Genomic DNA, 20,760 nt, shown 5'->3' with positions numbered 1-20,760 from the left:
ATGGAGAGAAGCCAGAACTGGGGTGATGTGCTCAAAGCGTTTAGTTTTGGTTAAGACTTGAGCAGCTGCATTTTGCACCAGCTGAAGGGGTTTTAATCAGACGTTTGCACATCCTGACAAGAGGGCATTACAGTTATCTAATCTGGATGTTACAAAGGCGTGGATTAGTTTTTCAGCGTCGTTAATTGATAGGATTTTCCTGATTTTAGCAATATTTCATAGATGGAAGAAGGCAGTTCTAGAGGTGTTAGTTATGTGAGTTTCAAAAGAGAACTTGGGATCAATAACAACACCAAGGTCTTTGATGGCTGCACTCAGGGCAAGGGAGACACCATCAAGGTCCAGTGTAAAATGAGTGAGTTTGCTCCTGATTGAATTTTAAGGAGGAGAAAGTTTCGGGCCATCCAATTCTTTACATCTGTTAGGCAGTGTCATCCGCGCAGAAATTAATGTCATGTTTACGGATGATATCACCAAGAGGCAACATGTATAATGCGAAGAGCAGAGGCCCAAGCACAGATCCTTGAGGTATACCATATCTTACTCTGGAATGAGCGGAGGATTCGTTGTTAATGGAGACAAACTGATATCGTTGTAATAGATAAGACCTAAACTAAGATAGGGCCTGTCCACTTATGCCAAACAGGTTTTCGAGGCGGTCAAGGAGGATACAATGATCGATGGTATCAAAGGCTGCACTTAGGTCTAGCAGCACAAGAAGAGAGATACAGCCATTGTCACAGGAGAGTAGAAGGTCGTTGAGCACTTTCAGGAGAGCGGTTTCCGTACTGTGGTGAGGCCTAAATCCGGACTGGAAAACTTCCAAAATGTTGTTAGAGTGTAAAAAGGCACAGAGTTGCTTTGATACTGCTTTTTCCAGAATTTTTGAGAGGAATGGAAGGTTCGAGATGGGCCTATAGTTTGACAGGTCATTGGGATCAAGATTAGGCTTTTTCAGAATAGGCTTGATAACTGCTACTTTGAAGGACTGATGTATATGTCCAGACGTAAGGGAGGCGTTGATAAGATTTAATAGCGGTGTGCCAATTGCAGGCAGTAGCTGTTTTAGGAAGCCAGTTGGTATGGGGTCAAGTTGACTGGTAAAGTTATTAGATGAATTTATAAAAGAAGAAAAGTCGCTAAATTCAATGGGTATAAAAGAGTCAAAGTGTGAGGCAGGCCTAATAGACATAACTACATAATCTGGAACAGGACTGGCCAGGCAGGAGGCAAAAGTCGATGAGAATTTTTGTATTGTGTCTCTTATCTTTAAGATTTTACTATCAAAGAAGTTCATGAAATCATTGCTACTATAAATTGCTGGTATGGTAGGGTTAACTGATGCAGGACTCTTGGTTAATCTGGCGATAGTGCTAAACAGGTACCTAGGATTGTCCTTGTTTCTCTCAATAAGGGTAGAGAAATATTTGGATCTGGTAGCTGTGAGGGCATGCTTGTAGGTCCCACTGTAGCCTTTTCAGCTGGATGAAATACATACACAGGTAACATTTTGTGAAAATTTCATAAGTCCAGTGGCCAATGGTCTTTGTAACTACCTGTGTCTGCTGTCTGCCATCTACTATATTAACATCCAACTCAATATCATTGACTCGCAACGAAACCTACAAGGTTTCCTATGGAAAGTCTTGTGCATGTTGTGCTGTTCTTTTTTTTTCTTTTTTTTACTGTCTATGGGTGTAATGTAGGGCAGTGTAGATTTCACACCAATGTCTACTTTGTCAAAAAAGTTCAATCTCACCACTTTGTAGTATGCTTATGATGGCAGTGCAACTTTATGTGATCTTTTACAGTATGGGAGAGGGCGTTTTGGCAACACCTGGAGGAGGAAGGAATGGGTATTTGGGATGCTTGAAATAAGGAGGACACGCAGACGTCCCATTCTTCGGATGGTGAGGAAGAGATATAGGGAAACCCTTATTCCTCTTATACAGCGCCACATCAGGAAGAACACTGTTGTCGTGAGTGATGAATGGAGCGCCTATGCTCGACTCTCAAAACAAGGCTACAGACATGTTATGGTCAACCACAGCCAAAATTGTGTGGACCCTGCAACAGGCCTCCACACACAAAACTTGGAGAGGGCCTGGCAGTCCTATAAGTGAGAAATTTGGAGAATGCGGGGAAACCGCACCCAACAATTGCTGAAGAAGCATCTCTGCTTCATTGAATGAACTTATTGGTTGGGCAGAAGGCACAAGGTTGGGATCCTAGGAAGACTGTTCAAAGACATCAAACATAGAAAAAAGTGAGCATTGTATTTTTGTATGACGGTGACACTGTTACGTCTTAATGAGTTTATTCTGTGATGCTTTAAACGTACACTATTTGGAAATTCCAAGTGTATTTTATATACATATAACATTGTGTTTCTGCTTCATGTGTCATGTTAAAGTTTTCATAGGTAGAGTGGTTTTATAAACCGAAAACTGGATTGTGTAAATGGACTGCATTTATATAGTGTTTTTTCTACTCTGAGCACTCAAAGCGCTTTACAATTCCATGCCTCACACTCACCCATTCACACACACTCACACTGATGGTGGAGGCTACCATGCAAGGCCCCAACCTGCACATTCGGAGCAGTTTGGGGTTCAGTGTCTTGCTCAAGGACAATTCGACAGGGTCAGGAGGAATCGGGATTGAACCAACAACCTTCCTGTTGCTGGACGCCTCCTCTATCTCCTGAGTTTGCATGTACAGATAAATGTGTTACAGATACAGATGAATGTATTAACTACATGAAAGAAAAAAACATTTACCACAACCAGTGTAGGAACAAAAACTTACTCATGTTCAACATGGATAAAAGAAATAACTTAAACACATGCATATATATATATATATATATATATATATATATATAAAATAGTGAATATTAGTTGAGCTTTAGAATTAGAACAAAGAGTAATGAAACACTTTTTTTGTTGAATGTTTGTATCTATGTAACAGAGCTGGCCGATGCTCTGCACATAAATTAGCAGGAGTAAAACTTCACAAAAAACACAATAATTTATTAAAAAAAACACTCACAAACACAGGAGAACCAGTCTAAAACCTCCAGCACAGCAAAATGGCTTGCAGCAATCTCCCCTTCCTCTGGCCACACACCTGTATTTAATCAGTCTAAGCTGGTGTGACCAATTAACTGGGTCTCAAAGACAAAGACATAACAATTAACACCACAATTAAACAATCATTAAAGACAAACATGTAACCTGTTTCAGTTGTAATTGATTGATTTGAAGCACTTATTTTACAAGATGGAATATAGACAACGAGGATCCTCAATTTAACCAATTAAACACAATCTACATTGTTAATATTAGAATATTCAACAAAGATTAATGAAATGGTTCACTAATTGTTTGTTAAATATTTATATCTACATTGTTGAATATTTGTATACCATAGGTTGAGTGAGCTGTTGAAATTCAACTAACTTATTCTGAGAATATGTGGGTATATTCATGAATCATTACATATACTCTATAGATAATCTAGTAAACATCAACAGACAGAGTGAAACAGTTGAATTGTTGAATCTCAACTAATAAGTTGTTGAAATGTTAGAAATACTCCGTAAACCCTCTGTGGGTGGACTATCCAAGTAAAGTGTTACTAGTTATTGTAGGACTTCAATTGTTGGATTTTATTTTCCCCAAAAGCAAAAGTACAAAACTGCAATATATCTGCAGTTCATTACTTTAAATACATATGTATATGTTTGTGTATGTATGTGTGCACACATACGTATTATAATATTATGTATGCTAGCTGTATTTTCTGCATGATGTATGCAGTAAGTATCTGCCTTCCCTTGTAAATAGTTGAGAAGATACCACTGGGAAAAGAGGCAGTGACAATGCAATGTCTGTTCATTGCATAATGCATGGCATTTATTATCCTGTGATGAATAAATGTATGACGGAAGGCCTGTGTTTCCAGGCAGACTCATCCGTCACTGGATTTGCCCTGGTCTTTATGCTATTTTTTACCACAGTAACTGATTTTCTGACAGTGTTTATTTGATCACTGAAGAGAGGCGAGCCAGTGCTTTCTGGAGATCAGAGGTCAGGTCCCGTCAACCTTGCACAACGGTCAGGGGCCTCTTTTTTGGAGGAGGTATTCTTCATGAGGAAAGTAATAAGTCGTGGTATGAGCTCTGGGGCAGGTATGTCAAAAGTTCAAGTAAGGAGCGCTCAATACATTTTGACATTAATCTGAAGCACATCAAAGTCCCATATGTGTGTCAAGTACCTGTTCAGCAGGTCGTCTGCTGCAGGGTGTAGTGTGTTTACATAGTGGTGGAGAAAGGCCACTGGGATCTCATTCAGTTATGCTGCCTTTCCCCTAGACCAAATTGCAATCATTACAAATATAAATTGAAACATTTTGCAACATCTCCTATGTCTCTGTCATTTCTCTCAAAGAAAAATAGCTAAAATCTCAGATTAAAATATAGGAGGGCTCCTGATTGGCTCAACTGGTAAGAGGTTGAGCACTATGGCCTAGATTCAATCCCAGCCGTATCATCCACCAACAATGACAACAGGAGTCCGTAGAGGCAGAACCAATTGGCTTTGTTGTGCTGAGGGATATAGGGGAGGGTAGGTTGGCCAGGGGTCTGTTCCATTGCACATTAGCAATGCCTGCTGGTAAATTGGGTGCCTGTAGTTGCAATCATTATAATTTCAAATTCTCAAGTGCTTGGTTGAGCACTAAAACCAAGGTTCGATTCTAGCCGTGTCATCTGTCAACAATGACCGGGGAGTTCATGGAGGTGGACCAAATTGGCTTCATTCCACTGAGGGATATAGGGGCCAGGGGTGAACCAGGGGTCTGCCCTACCATCAACCCTTGCTGTTCAATTGGGCCCCTGTAGTTCTTCCTGCATAGAGGTGTGTATGGAGTGTCCTCCTCCAATTCAAGTCTGCACAAGCTTAGCATGGGAGCTGCAGTGTGTAAAGAGGCAGTGGCTGAATTCATGTGTTCTGGAGGAGCGCAAATCTTTGTCTGTGCACTTCTGCATTGACAGCAGGGGGTGCAAAAGTAAGGGCAGCATTTAAGAACATAATTGGGAAGTCCCAATTGATAGAAAAAAGCAGAAAAGCATTGGTCATTGCAAATTTTACAAAACCTTTTGGCTCAATTTTTGGCTTTTTTGCATCTAGAGGTACTGGCCCACAATCAAGAACAGTCATTCAAGTTAATACACATGTCTAAGATTGAGTTGCTATTGAATGAATGACAGATGGACAGCTGATGGATGACCAATGGATGACAGACACCTCATGATGCAAGTAAGTCATTGGGAGTGAAGGCTGGTGGGCTGTAAAACTGGGGAGGAGGCAGAAAAAAAAATCACTCAAAAATATTTGGTTTGGTGACTTCATGGGGGAGAGGATATACAGTTATTCATTTACTTAATTATTTAATTACTTACTTTACTTAATTACTTAATTATTTAAGTGTATAATCAACTAGGGGGCTAGTGGAATATAATACATGTTCATTACTTTCAATTAAACTCAGATTTAATTAATTTACATAAACATTTTCTCATATATTGTGAAATGCTTAATGTCTATGAAAGCAAGACAGTGGGAAGGAAACCAAGGATGAAGGAGGACAGTGACACAAAATTCAACTCTTCATTTTGAACACAAAATACCATATATAATATTCCTTAACTGTTACAACCTGAGAATTTAATAAGCATTGAAAGTGTTAATCAGCTTGCTGGGGTTCCCTATGTCCTGCTCTACATATGAAATAACTGTCTAGCTCATGCTCCCGTGCATTGTGCCTCCTCTGAATTGAATACGGTCCCCTCACTCTAAATTGCCTGCTGCCAATGAAAACAAATGCCGCTTATATGGATTCAAGGCACGAAAAAGGTTAAGCCAAATAATGCATCACAAAAGTAAATACTTGAATTGTGACCATCCAAAAACAAACAATGGAACTTTCTTGAATGATTCCTGTAATTTCTATATAATGTGGGATAGTGAAGAGCTGGGCATGACAAGCAATGTCAGTACATTCATCTATCTGCCATGCAGAAGAGGAGCTGTGATAACCTTGGTTTCTCTTCCACCACAGCAAAATGGAGGCAGACCATTCTGAGGTGATTTTGACATACTACTGACATACACTTCATTATATTGGGCAATTACTTTCACTAACTCCTCATAGTTGTCAGTTGTCAGAATCTTTGCCCTCCTCTGACCCTCTAAAAGCCCATTTCTGTCACCCCAGGTGCGAGGATGCACCAATCAAACGTTTCAGAACTGCCCCATTTTCCAAATTAAGCCCCTCCGTAATGCCAAGGTTACAGCTGTGAAATGTCAAAAAATGCATTTTTGTTGTATATAACCAATCCCATAAGCAATTTAATGTTTGCTTTTTTTAGATTTTATTTTAAAAATCACATAATCCTTTATAATGTATTTTCTGTAGTTTCTTGGATTTATTTATTACATCTGTTTTCTTTTCAGCTTTTTTGGGAGTTATAAGGGCTGAATTACCTGTTCAGGAATGGCTGGGTGAAACTGAAGTGAGATTTCCCTTTGCTTGTCTTTAATCAGATCCTCTATATTCTGCTCTGCCAGCAATCCATGCAAAGTCTTTCAGGTTTGTACAGTTTGCCTGTTCGCCTCTGGGAGTGTATGACTCATCCTGGACTGTGTCTTTAAGATTTCATATCAATAATGAATAAGAGAGTGAAGTTATTGCATGGAAAAACAAGGAAAATAATTTTCCCTCACACTAAACACAGGTATGCCCTCTTCTACACAACATACCTTATCTAAGACCACACATTTTAGAGGCACAGGCAGACAAATAAACAGGATTCTTTTGCCTAATTCTAGTGAATAAATGTAATCGTTTTTGGTCTACTGCATGACAGTGAAAACAGGATGCCTCAAAAGCATTACATGTGTTTTTGGTATGGGGTTAGGGATGATTGAATTTCTATTCCTCATCAATATACAGAAAGGGATTGTTTGGTATATATACAGATTAGTTCATTGACCCAATTTAGTGTCTTGTAAAGGAGTTTGGGTGAACCCCAAGCTTTGATTAATAATCTATTTTATCTGCCTGAAGCTAAACAAGTGTTACGTGAAGATGGCTAGTAGCGGTATTGCTGTGTCAGGTGGACACATCTGCCTTCACCTAGACTCATTCTGGCACCTTTTTTTGAATATACACCCACTATTGACTTCCATCTACTCATATCCTTTCAAGGACAACTCTATACATTTAGAACTACTTCTTTGAGACTGGCGTTGGTCTTCAGGGGTTTGAAAGAATATGGGGGGGGACTGTTGCTCAATTCTCCAACTTTGTTTTTACTTATCTTTTAACTAAAGACCAGAAAAAACCCTTTTAACCCCACCATGGGTGTCAGGGTTTCAGAGACTTCTACCCGCAATAACCAGCAGATATCTTCATAACTGCCTTTTGGGTCCTGTTGCCTGCTACTTTTCCAGTCTTCCTCTAGAGGGCCCATCTTCCAGTGTCTTGCTTAATCTAGTTAAACGTTTTCACCTGTGTAGTTAGTCTAGTCACATGTTTTGTGTTCAATATAATAATGTCCTGCCTGTTCCTTTGTTCAATGCTCAGTCTTGAGCTACCCTGCAATATGCGTTTTCCCAAGCATTAAGTGTGGTTGTCTCTAGCCAGAGTAAAGATTCAGTGTCTTTTATAACCTTTCTGTGTTTTTTGCGTGATCTCTGCAACTGAATTCCTCATGCTCAACTGTTACAATGGGACTATATTTCCATTACATTTACGCTTGCACTTGAACAGCATATTGATCCAAGCAAATGCATTCAGCATGTTGACTCCAACTTCTCTTGGTGAACAGAATTAAGAGAGCTGACTCTTTCAGAGTTTAACAAAAACTATACCTGTCCACATTGTTCTTCCTCACCAATTCTTGAGTGAAGGTTTTTTTCACTAATGGTGGCATAGTTGTTCAGGTAAACCCCTCTCTGGTATATTCTGTCAAGTGGAGTGCAGAATGCAATAAGGCTATTATGATGATGAAAGAGTTGTGTGTGTTCACGTTATGAGGTTTAATGTCAAAGGCGTACACAAAATTATACTTAGATTTATGACAATATAATGCTTCATAATTCATGTCACTTGCAGCATGGCTTTTTTTTATATTTTAAGTCAATACCATAATGCACATTATGTCTATAGTGTCAAAATGTGTTATCTGTAGTGTGCTCCACATTTATTTGTACCCCTGAGTAAAAAAAGACATTTTCTATCATGTGGATTATGAATAGCCATATACACACACGTGCGCACACACACACACACACACACACACACTTTTATCATAGGTACCACAGCGATGTAAAGTGAAACGGGCAGCCTCCTGGTTACCAGCCCAGTTCCCAAGGCTCTGCTCCAGACTTCTGCATTTCAGCTTCATCTGTTAAGCAGCCACCTTGATGTTTGGTGTTACATCAGCATGACAGAAAGAAAATCAAAGACATTAATTTTGGGATCTGGTCAAACAATCTGTACAAAGTTGAGAGAAAGATGTCATTTGTCAGGCGATTGCTTTGGCATCAAGAGGCAACAAATTTATCGAAAGGCTGTGAATGAGAGAGGCACTCTGAAGGCAGTGGATACCCATAAACAGGACTATTAATTCTCATCATGAGTCTTCCAACACCGAGAGAACAACATTGGCTCAAGTCCTGTGGTATAGAACCTTATGTCGTCGCATAATTTCACCTATCGATCTGCTCCAAACCTACACTGTGAGTTATGACAAAAGCAAAGAAGGAAAGCATGCTGCAGAATGCAGAGAAAACAGAGCCCACACAAACTGTGTGAAGCTTTCCCCAGCCAGGAAACTTTAAATCATGCTGTGCAGAGGAGAGGCTGATGAATGGTGCACTATCCATCAGCAATGAAATTAGTCACTAGCACCCAAACTTAATAGGGAATGATTATTTTAATTATTTAGGTTATTGTTTTGGATTATTTTCTGAGGTCTCTCACCTGCAGTCAGCAAACCTTTTAATTACCTAAGGAATACAGCAATCTCCTCCTCTGTTTTAGTTTATGAAACATCTATTTTTCAGGGCAATTGTTGAACAATTAGTAAACACTAATTTCTAAAACACATAAAAGCTAAATATTCATTTGAAAAACAGCCATTCTAATATCACTTCAGAAATGTCAAATGTGCACAAATTAAAATTTAATTGAATGAATGGTTTTTTAGACAGGCTTGGGGTAGCACTATTATGTGTGCTAAGATTTAGGACCTAATTTTAACAATGGTCATGTCAGCCTTTTTCATAATGTATACAATGCGCTCCAACAAGACTCCAAATTTTATTAAACAGTATTGCTTTGTGTAATATTGGTATTTTGGGACAGTGGAAAGAAAATGGTGAAAATGACACCACAAAAGTGGTGATACAGCTCTCTTTTCTAAGAGTTCCTGAATCAGTTGGGCTATTTTAATGATGCTAATATGCATAATGGTGCACATTGCGTAAGCGACAGCAGCAAGTGAGCTAGTAGTAAGTCTTCAACTGAACTGACAATGACTTCAACTGACTATGATGAAGGCAAAGGCGTAATATTTGGTAGGAGCCACTCACCTTAAATCTGTAAGATCATTTTAGTCATTTTTATCCGCACCATACAGGGTTTTGTTTCAAGTTTCAGAACACCCTCCAGCATACTCCAAAAAAGAAAAAACACCTAATTTGATTGGTTTAGGAATGGAACTGACTTGCTTGGAACAGGGAAGGGCATCATTATTTACAAGTAGAGTAGAAGCAGATTACATTTGCATTACCCCCCTCCCTGTGTGTTACAGCGAGAACATTCTGCTCCCACCCCTTTAGTGTCAGCTAGACGCAACCTTCGCACCCTCTCCCCAAGTGCCTTCTCTTCTGCTGTATGCGCTTCTCTCCCTTCTGCTGAATCCTTCTCAATTCTCTCTGTTGAGGAGAAATCCTCTACTGTCCTCTCTGCTCACCTGTCCCCTCCCAGTCCCTGGCTGACTGACTGCATTCATGCAGACAGAGCCAAACTTCATGTAGCTGAAAGGAGATGGCGGAAATCAAAATCTCCAGATGACCTATCCCATTTCCACTCTCTTCTCATTTCCTTCTCATCTACTCTATCCTCCGCTAAGTCTGCCTTCTTCCACTCCAGGATCAACTCTGCCTCCTCTAACCCTCTCAAACTCTTCTCTACATTCTCCTCCCTCCTCTCCCCCCCTCCTCCTCCTCCCTCATCCCTTACTGCTGATGACTTTGTCTCCTTCTTCGAGAAGAAGGTAAAAAACATCTGCGACTCTTTCCTCTCGTCTCCTCCCATTTCGGATCCCGCACCCATTGTCATTCCCACTACCTTCTCCTCCTTCTCTCTCCTAACTGTCTCTGATGTTCTACAACTAATAAAATCCCACCGTCCCACTACCTGTCCTCTTGATCCTATCCCTTTTTCTCTCTTTCAGTCCATCTCTAAGGACATCCTTCCCTTTATTTCTTCCTTAAGCAACAGCTCTCTGTCTACTGGTTTAGTTCCCTCTGCTCTGAAGAGGGCACATGTCTTGCCACTGCTAAAGAAACCCACTTTAAATCCAGCTGATGTCAGAAGCTACCATCCAGTATCTCTTCTACCATTTCTCTCCAAAACTCTCTAACGCACAGTCTATAACCAACTTTCTCCCTATCTCCTCTAGAATAACCTCCTGGACCCGAACCAGTCGGGATTCAAAGCCGGCCATGTCACTGAGACTGCCCTCCTTGCAGTCACAGAAGCGTTTCACTTATCTTGGAGGGAATTGGTCTCTGCCCCCGTCCCTTCCAGACCGGGGTCCCACAAGGTTCCGTATGTGGCCCACTCCTTTTCTCCCTTTACAATAAATCACTTGGAAAGGTTATCTCTGTCCACAGTCTTTCCTACCACTGCTACGCAGATGGCACACGGTTGTTCATCTCTTTCTCCCCTTCCGACTCTCAGGTCCAGCCACACATTGCAGCCTGCCTAGCCAACATTGCCTCCTGGATGTCCGCTAACCATCTTAAGCTCAATCTGGAGAAGACTGAGCTTCTCTTTGTTCCAGCAAAGAACTCCCCAACAATCGACGCTCCGATCACCATTGCAGGTTCTGTGGTGACCCCCTCCAGATCAGGCAAAAAAAAAAACTGGGCGTGACGCTGGACGACCAGCTAACCTTCTCAAGCCACATTGCAGCGGTCACCCAGGCCTGCAGATTCTCCATCTACAACATCAGGAGGATCTGCCCTTTCCTTACCCAACAAGCAACCCAGCTCCTAGTTCAAGGACTAGTTACCTCCCGCCTTGACTACTGCAACGCCTTACTAGCTGGCTTACCGGCCTGCACTATCAGGTCGCTTCAGCTAGTTCAGAATGCTGCTGAACGCCTGGTGTTCAACCTCCCAAAACCTCCCAACCTCTCATGTCACTCCACTACTCACTGCACTTCACTGGCTTCAGGTAGCAGCCCACTTCCAGTTTACAACACTGGTACTGGCTTACCAAGCCACTAGAGGCTCTGCACTGTCCTACCTTCAGTCTCTGATCACTCCATATACTCCAACCAGATCTCTCCGCTCAACCTCCACTGGGCAGCTGGCGGACCCTGGCAGCCATTCCACTCAGCCACGTCTTTTTTCTGCCCTCGTTCCGTGGTGTTGGAATGACTTTTCTCACCCAAACAGAACTGCAGAATCACTCGCGATCTTCTGCAGGAGCCTGAAAACCCACCTTTTCAGAATCCACCTGACCCCTATTGTGTAACCTTTCTGTTATGTATATATGTGTCATGGTATAAAATGTAAAAAAAAAAAAAACTTCTGTACTAACCCTGTCTCTATGTTGCAGGTTTTGTTTGCAGATTTCTGTTTTATTGTTGCAGAATATACAGGAGCATGGTACTGTAAATAATTAATTTGCGTTACTACTGCAATCTTTTGCCTTTAAATGCGTCTGCGAAATGCCAAATTGTAAATTGTAATTGTGGAAATTTGGGCTCATAAAATTAATTTAATGTAGTAATGATGAACCAAACATATATGTTGCTTTGATATTGCATGTACAGTAATGTACAAAGACTGTGTTTTATGAGGCAGCTCACATATTTCAATGTTGACAAAATTGTACCTTTTGTTGTATATAAAACAGTTAAGCATAGAGTAGTTTCTGATTTTTCTGAATTCTGTACATTTTCTTGTGATGAGCCAGCTAGAAAACTTCTCCAAACCATTTTTCAAAAGGTCACTTGTGGCAGCTGTACTATGCTTCTTTCATTCTACTGGGAATACAACAATATTCATTTGCAGCTGCAAAGCCTCCTGTTCTGATCCTCAGTATAGCCTACATATTGTATACAGCTCCATGGGCTTTCTAAATGGTGCAGTGTGCCAGCTGCCTCACAACAGGGCTGTGTCTCTCTCCTCTATGTCACACAGGCATTTACATCTTTGCATATTTTTGACAGACTTGCTATTGTGATGCTCTGTATGTAACACATTGCTGGTACACGAGGCCAGGACACTCCTGTCCATGAATAAACCTAGCCTCTTTTCACTGAAAATGCAACAACTACCTAGTACACACAAAGGTGTTTTTAATTATATATGTTTATGTTATTTTCACATTGTCATATCTGAAAAGGGAGAGCCTTCATTCATTTAATATTAAAATGTGCTACAGATGGGAAATGTTACATTGCTTAACACTACATCGTAAAGAGAGAGAGCAAAAAAAAAGTTAAATCAGCACATCCAGATCTGGAATAATTCTCCCACAATGGGCTGAAATTAACTTACTAACTGCTCTGGGACAGTTGTGACAGCTGTCTTACTGTAAAAATAATAAAGGATGGGGAACACACCTATTAAGACATGTCTCATCAAGAAGATACATACAAGTGAGAGGTACAGATTGACCTCTTTTACATTTTTGACTAAACACACAATGCTACACACTACAATACACCTTCATACCCCTGTTATACCCACTTAGACACAAATGTCTTGCCTCACTTGGATGTGGTCAGCATACCACCTGTTACAAGATCCCGAAAAAAGGTCAGGCAAACATACCTCTAGGTAACAGACCACAAATTTCTTTCTCCTGCTGCCGGGAGACATTTACCCAAACCTTAGACCTGGTAAAATAAGCAAAATGCAACAAACAGAAATAAACTGTAGACCAATTCATCTACTAAACATCAGCTCCAATGTGTGCGTGCCGTGGTTTTACAATGCCTGAATCCACAGGCGTCGGAGAGATCAGCCCAATGAGCAACACTGGCATCTACTGTAATGCAATAAACATACTGTAATACCACTAAGAACAATACTGGTTTGTAATAGTGAGCTCCCATTGAGTGTTCTGTCAATAAAAAAAAACAAAAACAAAACTCCACAAATTTTCAGGGACAATGGAGCATGGAAAAAACCTAGAATGAAAAAAAAATCTTTCTTAAAATTAAAATATTTGTAACCCAGCCAGGTGGAAACAATAAAAATGTAGCTTCCACCAGACTGTCAGTTAAGATTCTTTGGGATACACAATCAAAACCAAGTTGGTTATTCAAGGGACAAGAGAACATCCACAGGATCATTTCAAAGAGCAAACAAAGGCCAAAAATTGGGACATTTCTTGAACAACCATAACCTGGACTTTGTTTGCCTTCCCAAAATTGTTGAACGCATTTGATCAAATAGAAATGGACTGGAATGGGTGGGATATTATTATCTTCCCAAACGTCATTTCCTTTTGTTCCAGTTTGTTCATATCAACGTCCATCTTCCAGTAATATGTTCCATGAGTGCCTGTGTCAAAGTATCCAGCCCCAGGAAAGATATCATGACTTTTTAGCAATTTTAGAATAAGCAAAGAGGATAAATCATGCAGAAACCATCCTAGAGAAATAACACAACTTTTTGATGTGACTCAGCAAGTCAAAGGAACACCAAGAATAACCAATTCATCAAATTCAAATTGAGTATCAATTCAGCAACAAACCTGAAAGACTTACACAATCAGACATCCTAGCAGGTCTCAGAGCCCAAAGGGGTGCAATTTCTAGCCACAGGGAGCATATCTTAAAAAAAACCTTATAAATACTATGTAGACATTGGGATATGAGGAGACAACTGGGGGTGCACTGAGGTCTGTCTGGGGGTGCAATGCACCCCTAAGCACCCCCATGGCACCGGCCCTGCTACCTATTTATCCTGAATTAACCGATCAGAATTCAACAGTGTTAGAAAGGACATTTTTGCAACAAAAAAGGTTAGGAAACTACCAATGCAGACTACCAAAAATGAGTTGAAAACTTTGAAGCTGCTATTAAACATTTTGAAAGTTGTCATCATCATCCTTCAGCCACAACCGAGATCAAAGTCACTTGAATCCTCCAGGTGTCCCTATCAGCCATCAGTTTGCAATTGGCCAGATCATCTGCTGGCAGCTGAAGGTCTCTGGCAATGGCGTTGTTGTAATTGAGAGGTCTCCTACTCCTGTTATGGTAGGGGAGCCTCAATAATAGAAGGTCTGAGACAACTTGTTCTTTGGCCTGCAAGCAGTGTTCAGCAAATCTAACTCTGCATTGTGCTACGATGGTGGAAATTGGTAGTAAATCACTGTAGATTTCATGCTTCATTCAATGTTCTTGCTAGGATATGTTCTTGACTTTCATGAGAAGTTTTGTGTAGGTGCCATCAAGCCTATCCTGAAAATTTTTCTTCATGGTCCATGTTTCCACACCATAAAGCAGAATGCTCTCCACACATGCCTTGAAGAAAGCTACTTTTGTTTGTTCTGAAATGTCAGACTGCCAGATGTGGTGTCATTTGTTGCAGGCATTCCATGCTTGTCCCTTGCATATTATAAAGTCTTCCTTGCTATCTGCAACATATTAGCCTAGGTATTTGAAATTGGTCACCTCTTTGATAGGTGTGCCATCACATGATACAATAACCTGGTGTCCCTCCTCTTTGTGATGGTAAGATCCTGGTAAAAGATCCTGTGATGCTTGGAGTTGATCAGCTGTTAGTGCTATATCATCAGCATAATCAAGATCTGTGAGATGCTTACTCTTGTGTCTCCTGGACTTGAAGGTTCAATAGTGAGACTTTTGGTGTGGTCAGGGTCCATGGACTGTCTGTCATTGCTGTCGATTACATGTTAAAAGAGATAGGGTGTCATTGTGTCTCCTTGGAGGATTCCAGCAGTAGTTAGAAACTCCCTGGTAGGACCATCCATGCCCTGAACGAAACCTGAGGGGTTGTTGTACATGATAGCAATTGCCTTTATAATCTCCTCAGGTATGCCTTAATTCAGACATATGTGCAGCATAACTTTCCTGTTAACACTGTCAAAAGCCTCTGAAAAATCTGCAAGCACAATGGTTGCCCTTCTCTTGGAATATTTCATCTCTTCAATGATTCTACTGAGGGAAAGGATGTTGGGAAGGGAAAGTTGATCTGCCCTTCTGGTTGGGTCGAAGAATAGGATCGAGAAGTGGTGTGATCCTGTTAAGGAGCATTGAGTTGTAGATCTTTGAAGCAATGGGAGACAGTGTGATACCTCTGTAGTTTTGAAGTAGTTGAAGATCGCCTTTCTTTGGTAAAGGAAAGATGCAGGACCTCAAGAAGGCATCAGGTTTGTTTCCATTGTAAGTCTCATTACAGAACTGTAAAAGCGGTTCTTGAAAGAGATGGCTTTTCCAGATGAATGCTGGTATGTTGTCAGGACCTGGGGTCTGGGGTCATTACTATAAAGTTTAAATCAGGTCTCTAAAACTTTCTGCCACTGTCAGAAAGCTGAGCATTTTATCAATGGTTTTCCTTTTCTGATATCACCCTCCAAGACCTTTCTTAGCATGCTCTTTTTGATATCTTTGCTGCAGTCTTCCCACTGATCTTACATTTCTGAGCAAGGTGCTTTAAATTCACATGTTTTCTGACTGTGGTGGTTTCAGATGAGATGGGTCTTAAAGCTGTATGGTGTGTGTGTGTGTGTGTGTGTGTGTGTGTGTGTGTGTGTGTGTGTGTGTGTGTGTGTGTGTGCACGTGCGCGTGCACATGTGCATGTTGGGGGAAAGGGGGCTAGGGGTAAAAAGGTGGGTGTAAATGAATGAACAGGAAATAAGAGACCTGTAAAGCCTTGGAAATTGCTGGGGCAACTGCTGCTTGCAAGTGGATTTTCTGAAGCAGAGGTCGATAATTAAAAATTCCCACATGCAAACTACAGAGGAGGCAATTTGCATTTTAAAGACTGAACCCACACCACTATCAAATGTGGCTGCCACAAACACAGATAAGTCACAAGGAAAGACAACTTGTTATCTGTGAAATATTACTGTGATAGCATAAAACAGAGTGTCAAATTAGGCCTTGAGATTGGACGATGTAACTATAAAAATAATTCATATCTTCTGTTTAAAGTACAGACACTGCCATGGGATATATGGGCCTGTCTGGGGCAGCCTTGATTAACAGGCTACTTTCAACCTTCCAACGGAGCAGACGTGTTTTGTATGTATTTTTATTTATTTATCTTATTATTTATTTTTTTTAATCAGTGCTTTCCCAGATTTTAATAAAAATACTGTGATCACTTTTCAGAAAGGCTTGTAATGTGGCAAGTAATTAAAAGTAAGTTAAGCTGGTACTGCAGAGAGCCTGACAGTTATCAGCCCACATGGAAAACTGGAATTTAAGCTTGATTTCATCACACACTTGTAAGGTCATCCCAGGCATGTTACCTGGGCACCTGCAGCTGTTATGTACCTATTATAGAGGCTTTGTCCTTGAGTGGAGCACAAAACAGGACCAGTTCATTAAACACTGATCAACTGTGTGTACAGTATATCAAGTAGTGAATTGTCCTTACCAGATGTGACAGCCTGCAGTCATAGTTAAGGCTCTGGATGATGGCTCAGTTCCCAGGTAGGGCATTGCTTGTGTACCCTTGTGAAAAATATAACCTGCATAAAGTGATAACACTTGTAATAAATCTAAAAATGTACACTATGTAAGCCCACCTTGATACACTGATCCAATATGATAATGTGATTCTAATGCTGTGACTCGCTCTCCACAGATAATTCACCTGATCCAGAAGAAACTTTGTTTGTCATGATAACTGGAGACAAAAAAGATTCAATGAAATGGTGGTCTCTGTCAGCACTTCGGCCTGAGCTGCTTGGTTTCTTCTTGTCTGTCTGTGTGGGACTGTCTTTTGTTTTTATTTACAGGTCCTTGTGTTTCCTTGTCCCACCTGCCATCCCACCATCCTGTTACTTGGCCACATGTAGCAGCCAATAATGTAATAACTACCATTAATGTTCAATAATTTTTCCATTCTTAATGTAATAAAAATCAATAATGTAATAACTGGCCAATAATGTAATAAAATGTCTGAACCAATAATGTAATAACTTTTTGCGCATAATGTAAAAAGTCATTACATTATTAGCTGGTTATTACATTATTAGCTGGGTTAAAAAAATAAAAATGTACTAACTTGAGCCGCTAATGTAATAATATACTGTAATAAAGGTAGTTATTACATTATTGGCTGCTACACCCACACCCGTCACCTGAAGATTGTTTCGCACACCTATGTGTCGTCCCCTCATTATCTTCCTGCCTACATATACCCTGCTGTTTTCTTTGTTCTTTGCCTTCTTTTGTTTGTAAGCCTGCTCTGTTTCTGCTTGTTGCCTGTCCTGGATTACTCTTTTGCCTGTTGTTTAGGATGTTGTCTGTTTTCCACTGGATTTTTGGCTACTGACTTGGACTGTTTTTCTGATTTCAATTTTGCTTGTGAATTTTGGAGTTATTAAAAAACAGCCTTTTCGTACTGCCCATATTGTCTGCGCCTGGGTCCTTTCCCAGCAAACCCTGACAGTCTCTCAAATGCATGTCCTTGAAAACTACATTATCTCCTTTATCCAAACAATCTGATACACTGCAGCTGATCACTCAATAGTGTGGTATTGATGTGTTTGAATTATTTCATTAGCCATGATCCTGCCATTGTTCATGGTTCAGTGATGATTCACTGACTGTTTTCAGTGCATTTAAGTAAGAACTATGGCAGTCATGGTACAACATCTACCACTTATTGTGAAACATACCAGAATGGAAAGAACTGCAATATATTTTTTTCACATTTGCCCATTTATTGTCCTCAGCACATATACAACTCTTAACTAAAATGATGTCTCTGCAGCCTATGCTGCACCTAACAAAGCTTCAAAAAGATCTCAAAGATTTCAAAAAGGAAACTCAAGTGGGAATGTGCTGCATTTCTTTGAATGTATATGCTCTATAACATTTGTGCAAGGTCCATCCACCACCTTGAAAAAAAAGAATAGCTCTTTTCATGTGACTATGACGGTAATAGGAATTGGTTGTTGTAATGAGAATTCTGATTCTTTACCTAGAGACTACTAATGTGCATCTGTGTTGAATCTCTGTTTTCAGTTGTATCACTCGTACCAGGATGGCATACGTGTCAGTATACTGTATGGAGCATTCAGAAGACTGCCACAATTGAGTTGAGCACAAGTGTTTGTGGAGGAGTATTTGTGCTTTCACCCAGTCCTTGGTATAATGAGTGCTTTCACAAAGGAACCAGAGAGTCTGTTCCTAGTGATTTCAGCTACATTTCCTCAGCCAGATTGTAGCCTGGCAGCATTTTGAATGGAGGCCTTGCTTTGGCCTAAAAGTGGATTCCTGTCTCATTGTGTGATAATAACCAGAAATCGCTTGAGCTCTTGTCTTTTTGCAGAATGAAGTGACTGTGATTCAGGTTCTCTCTCCCACTTAAACAGTTCACAGTCAAAACATTTTCTGCAAACGGGTAAATCACCACATATTATGATTTAACTTTTGGAGGATATCGTTTTTTAGTAACCTCTGTTGGAGCTTGATTCATATGCTAATCATGCATTGTGGTTATGATGCATTTACATGGATAGTCACTGGCTAGTACAGTTTGTTAGCTTGTTTTGGCAAATTTTTTAGTTTGTTAGCTTGTTTTGGCAAATGCATGTGGGTACCCCAGAAAGATTATTATTATTATTTTGACTCTTATTATTCACATGTAGGTGCTGAGGCTGTCCTGCCAACAGACACCTATCCACAGACCTTCAGTCTAGCTACAGTCAAACCAGTCTTTAAATAAACAGTAGATAACAAACTGCTCAGACATGAAAAATCATAAGTCTTACTATCCTTGTCACTCATGGCATCTTCATGGTGCTACTTTCAGGTCTATTTTGCTGCTTAAGGTATATGGAAGTATGACATATTGCCTGCTGATGGAACTACCTCCTATTCATGTGAATTTTTTGTTAATATAGTGGTAATGTTTTCTTGTGCAATCATATCTTCTGTATAGTGCTGAATTGCCTTTATGAGCATATTTCTAAGAGATCTATAGGATTGTCTATGTATGTCTGTTCTGACTGTGATACTGTTATTTCTCAGTGATCTGTTATATCCAGCCACAAGAAGTATTTGTGGTTATTTGTATAAAAATACATGTATGGTATCTTCCCCTGGAAATATTTATCAAGAGTTTATCCAAAGCCAAAGTTTATCCAAACTCAAAACTTTATTTTCATAGCTGTGCAGTTTTTAAAATGTAACAATGTCTAATTGTACCTCTTCCAAAACATTTCTTGAATTAAAACGAACCTTATCTACTGTAAGTCTTGTGAGTTTCCTGCAAAATGCTTACGTATGCTAAAAGCACTGCCCTGCTGAACTTCTTTCTTCCTAAAGCAAATAGTGTTGTTTGAAGAGCAAGCTAGGGAAGAATAATATTGTGCTTCAATATATGTCAACCACATGGCTGTTGATTCTGTTTAATGGTGCAAGCCTGAGTTTGAGTCAAAGTGGTTTGAAGTGTGGTATTCTCTATATCCATCTGAACATGGCAGCACTCTCATCCAGCTGTACACACTGCTCATTCATGTTATAAAGGATTTGTGTATATTATCTGTATACCGTATGATCTATCTTAATTGAAAGCCACATTGACTTTGTTATTTTTAATTTGATGAATGTTTCTTACAGCTTTCAATGGAATAGCATGGTTATTTTGTGTGAATTATTGAACAAAAACATCCTGGTGCTCCATTCACTCCAAGCAGGTTCACATAATGCTCTGTTTTGGAAAAAAAAATAAAAACCTGGGAAAGAGCAGAAATAAGAGGCTGAGTCAGACTTAAATGCACTGAGTTTTTATTTGTGCACCCTAACTTGCATGTTTGTCAGTTTTCGGGATTCAGACTTAACTTACCGACCCACACATCTCTTAAAATGGGCGGAACAAAATCGCCTGTAGTACAAGTAAATTTCCCTGAAAAATCACACTTCCCTGCTTATAGCCTGGTAGACAATAGATTTTCCGACAGAGTTATTAATCCTCATTGCAGAGCACAGCTTTAAGACACTTACAACTTTAATTATGAAAACTGAGCAGACACTCAAAAAAAAATGAAGCATGTCTGGAACAGCGACACTGGAGCCTTCTCAGTATTGATAATGGCACAAGTTACGTAATTCAGTATCAAACAGGTTTATTTATCATTTAAAAATTTATTTTTCAAACTCCACAGGGTTCATTTTTTCATATTCGTTGGAAAACATTATACAGGTGATACAGCAAAAGCACATGGACTGCAATATT

The sequence above is a fragment of the Megalops cyprinoides genome, chromosome 3, assembly GCF_013368585.1.
Source record: "Megalops cyprinoides isolate fMegCyp1 chromosome 3, fMegCyp1.pri, whole genome shotgun sequence".
Lineage (NCBI taxonomy): Eukaryota > Metazoa > Chordata > Actinopteri > Elopiformes > Megalopidae > Megalops > Megalops cyprinoides.
The sequence above is the reverse complement of the archived record's forward strand: the minus strand, read 5'-3'. Positions refer to the sequence as shown.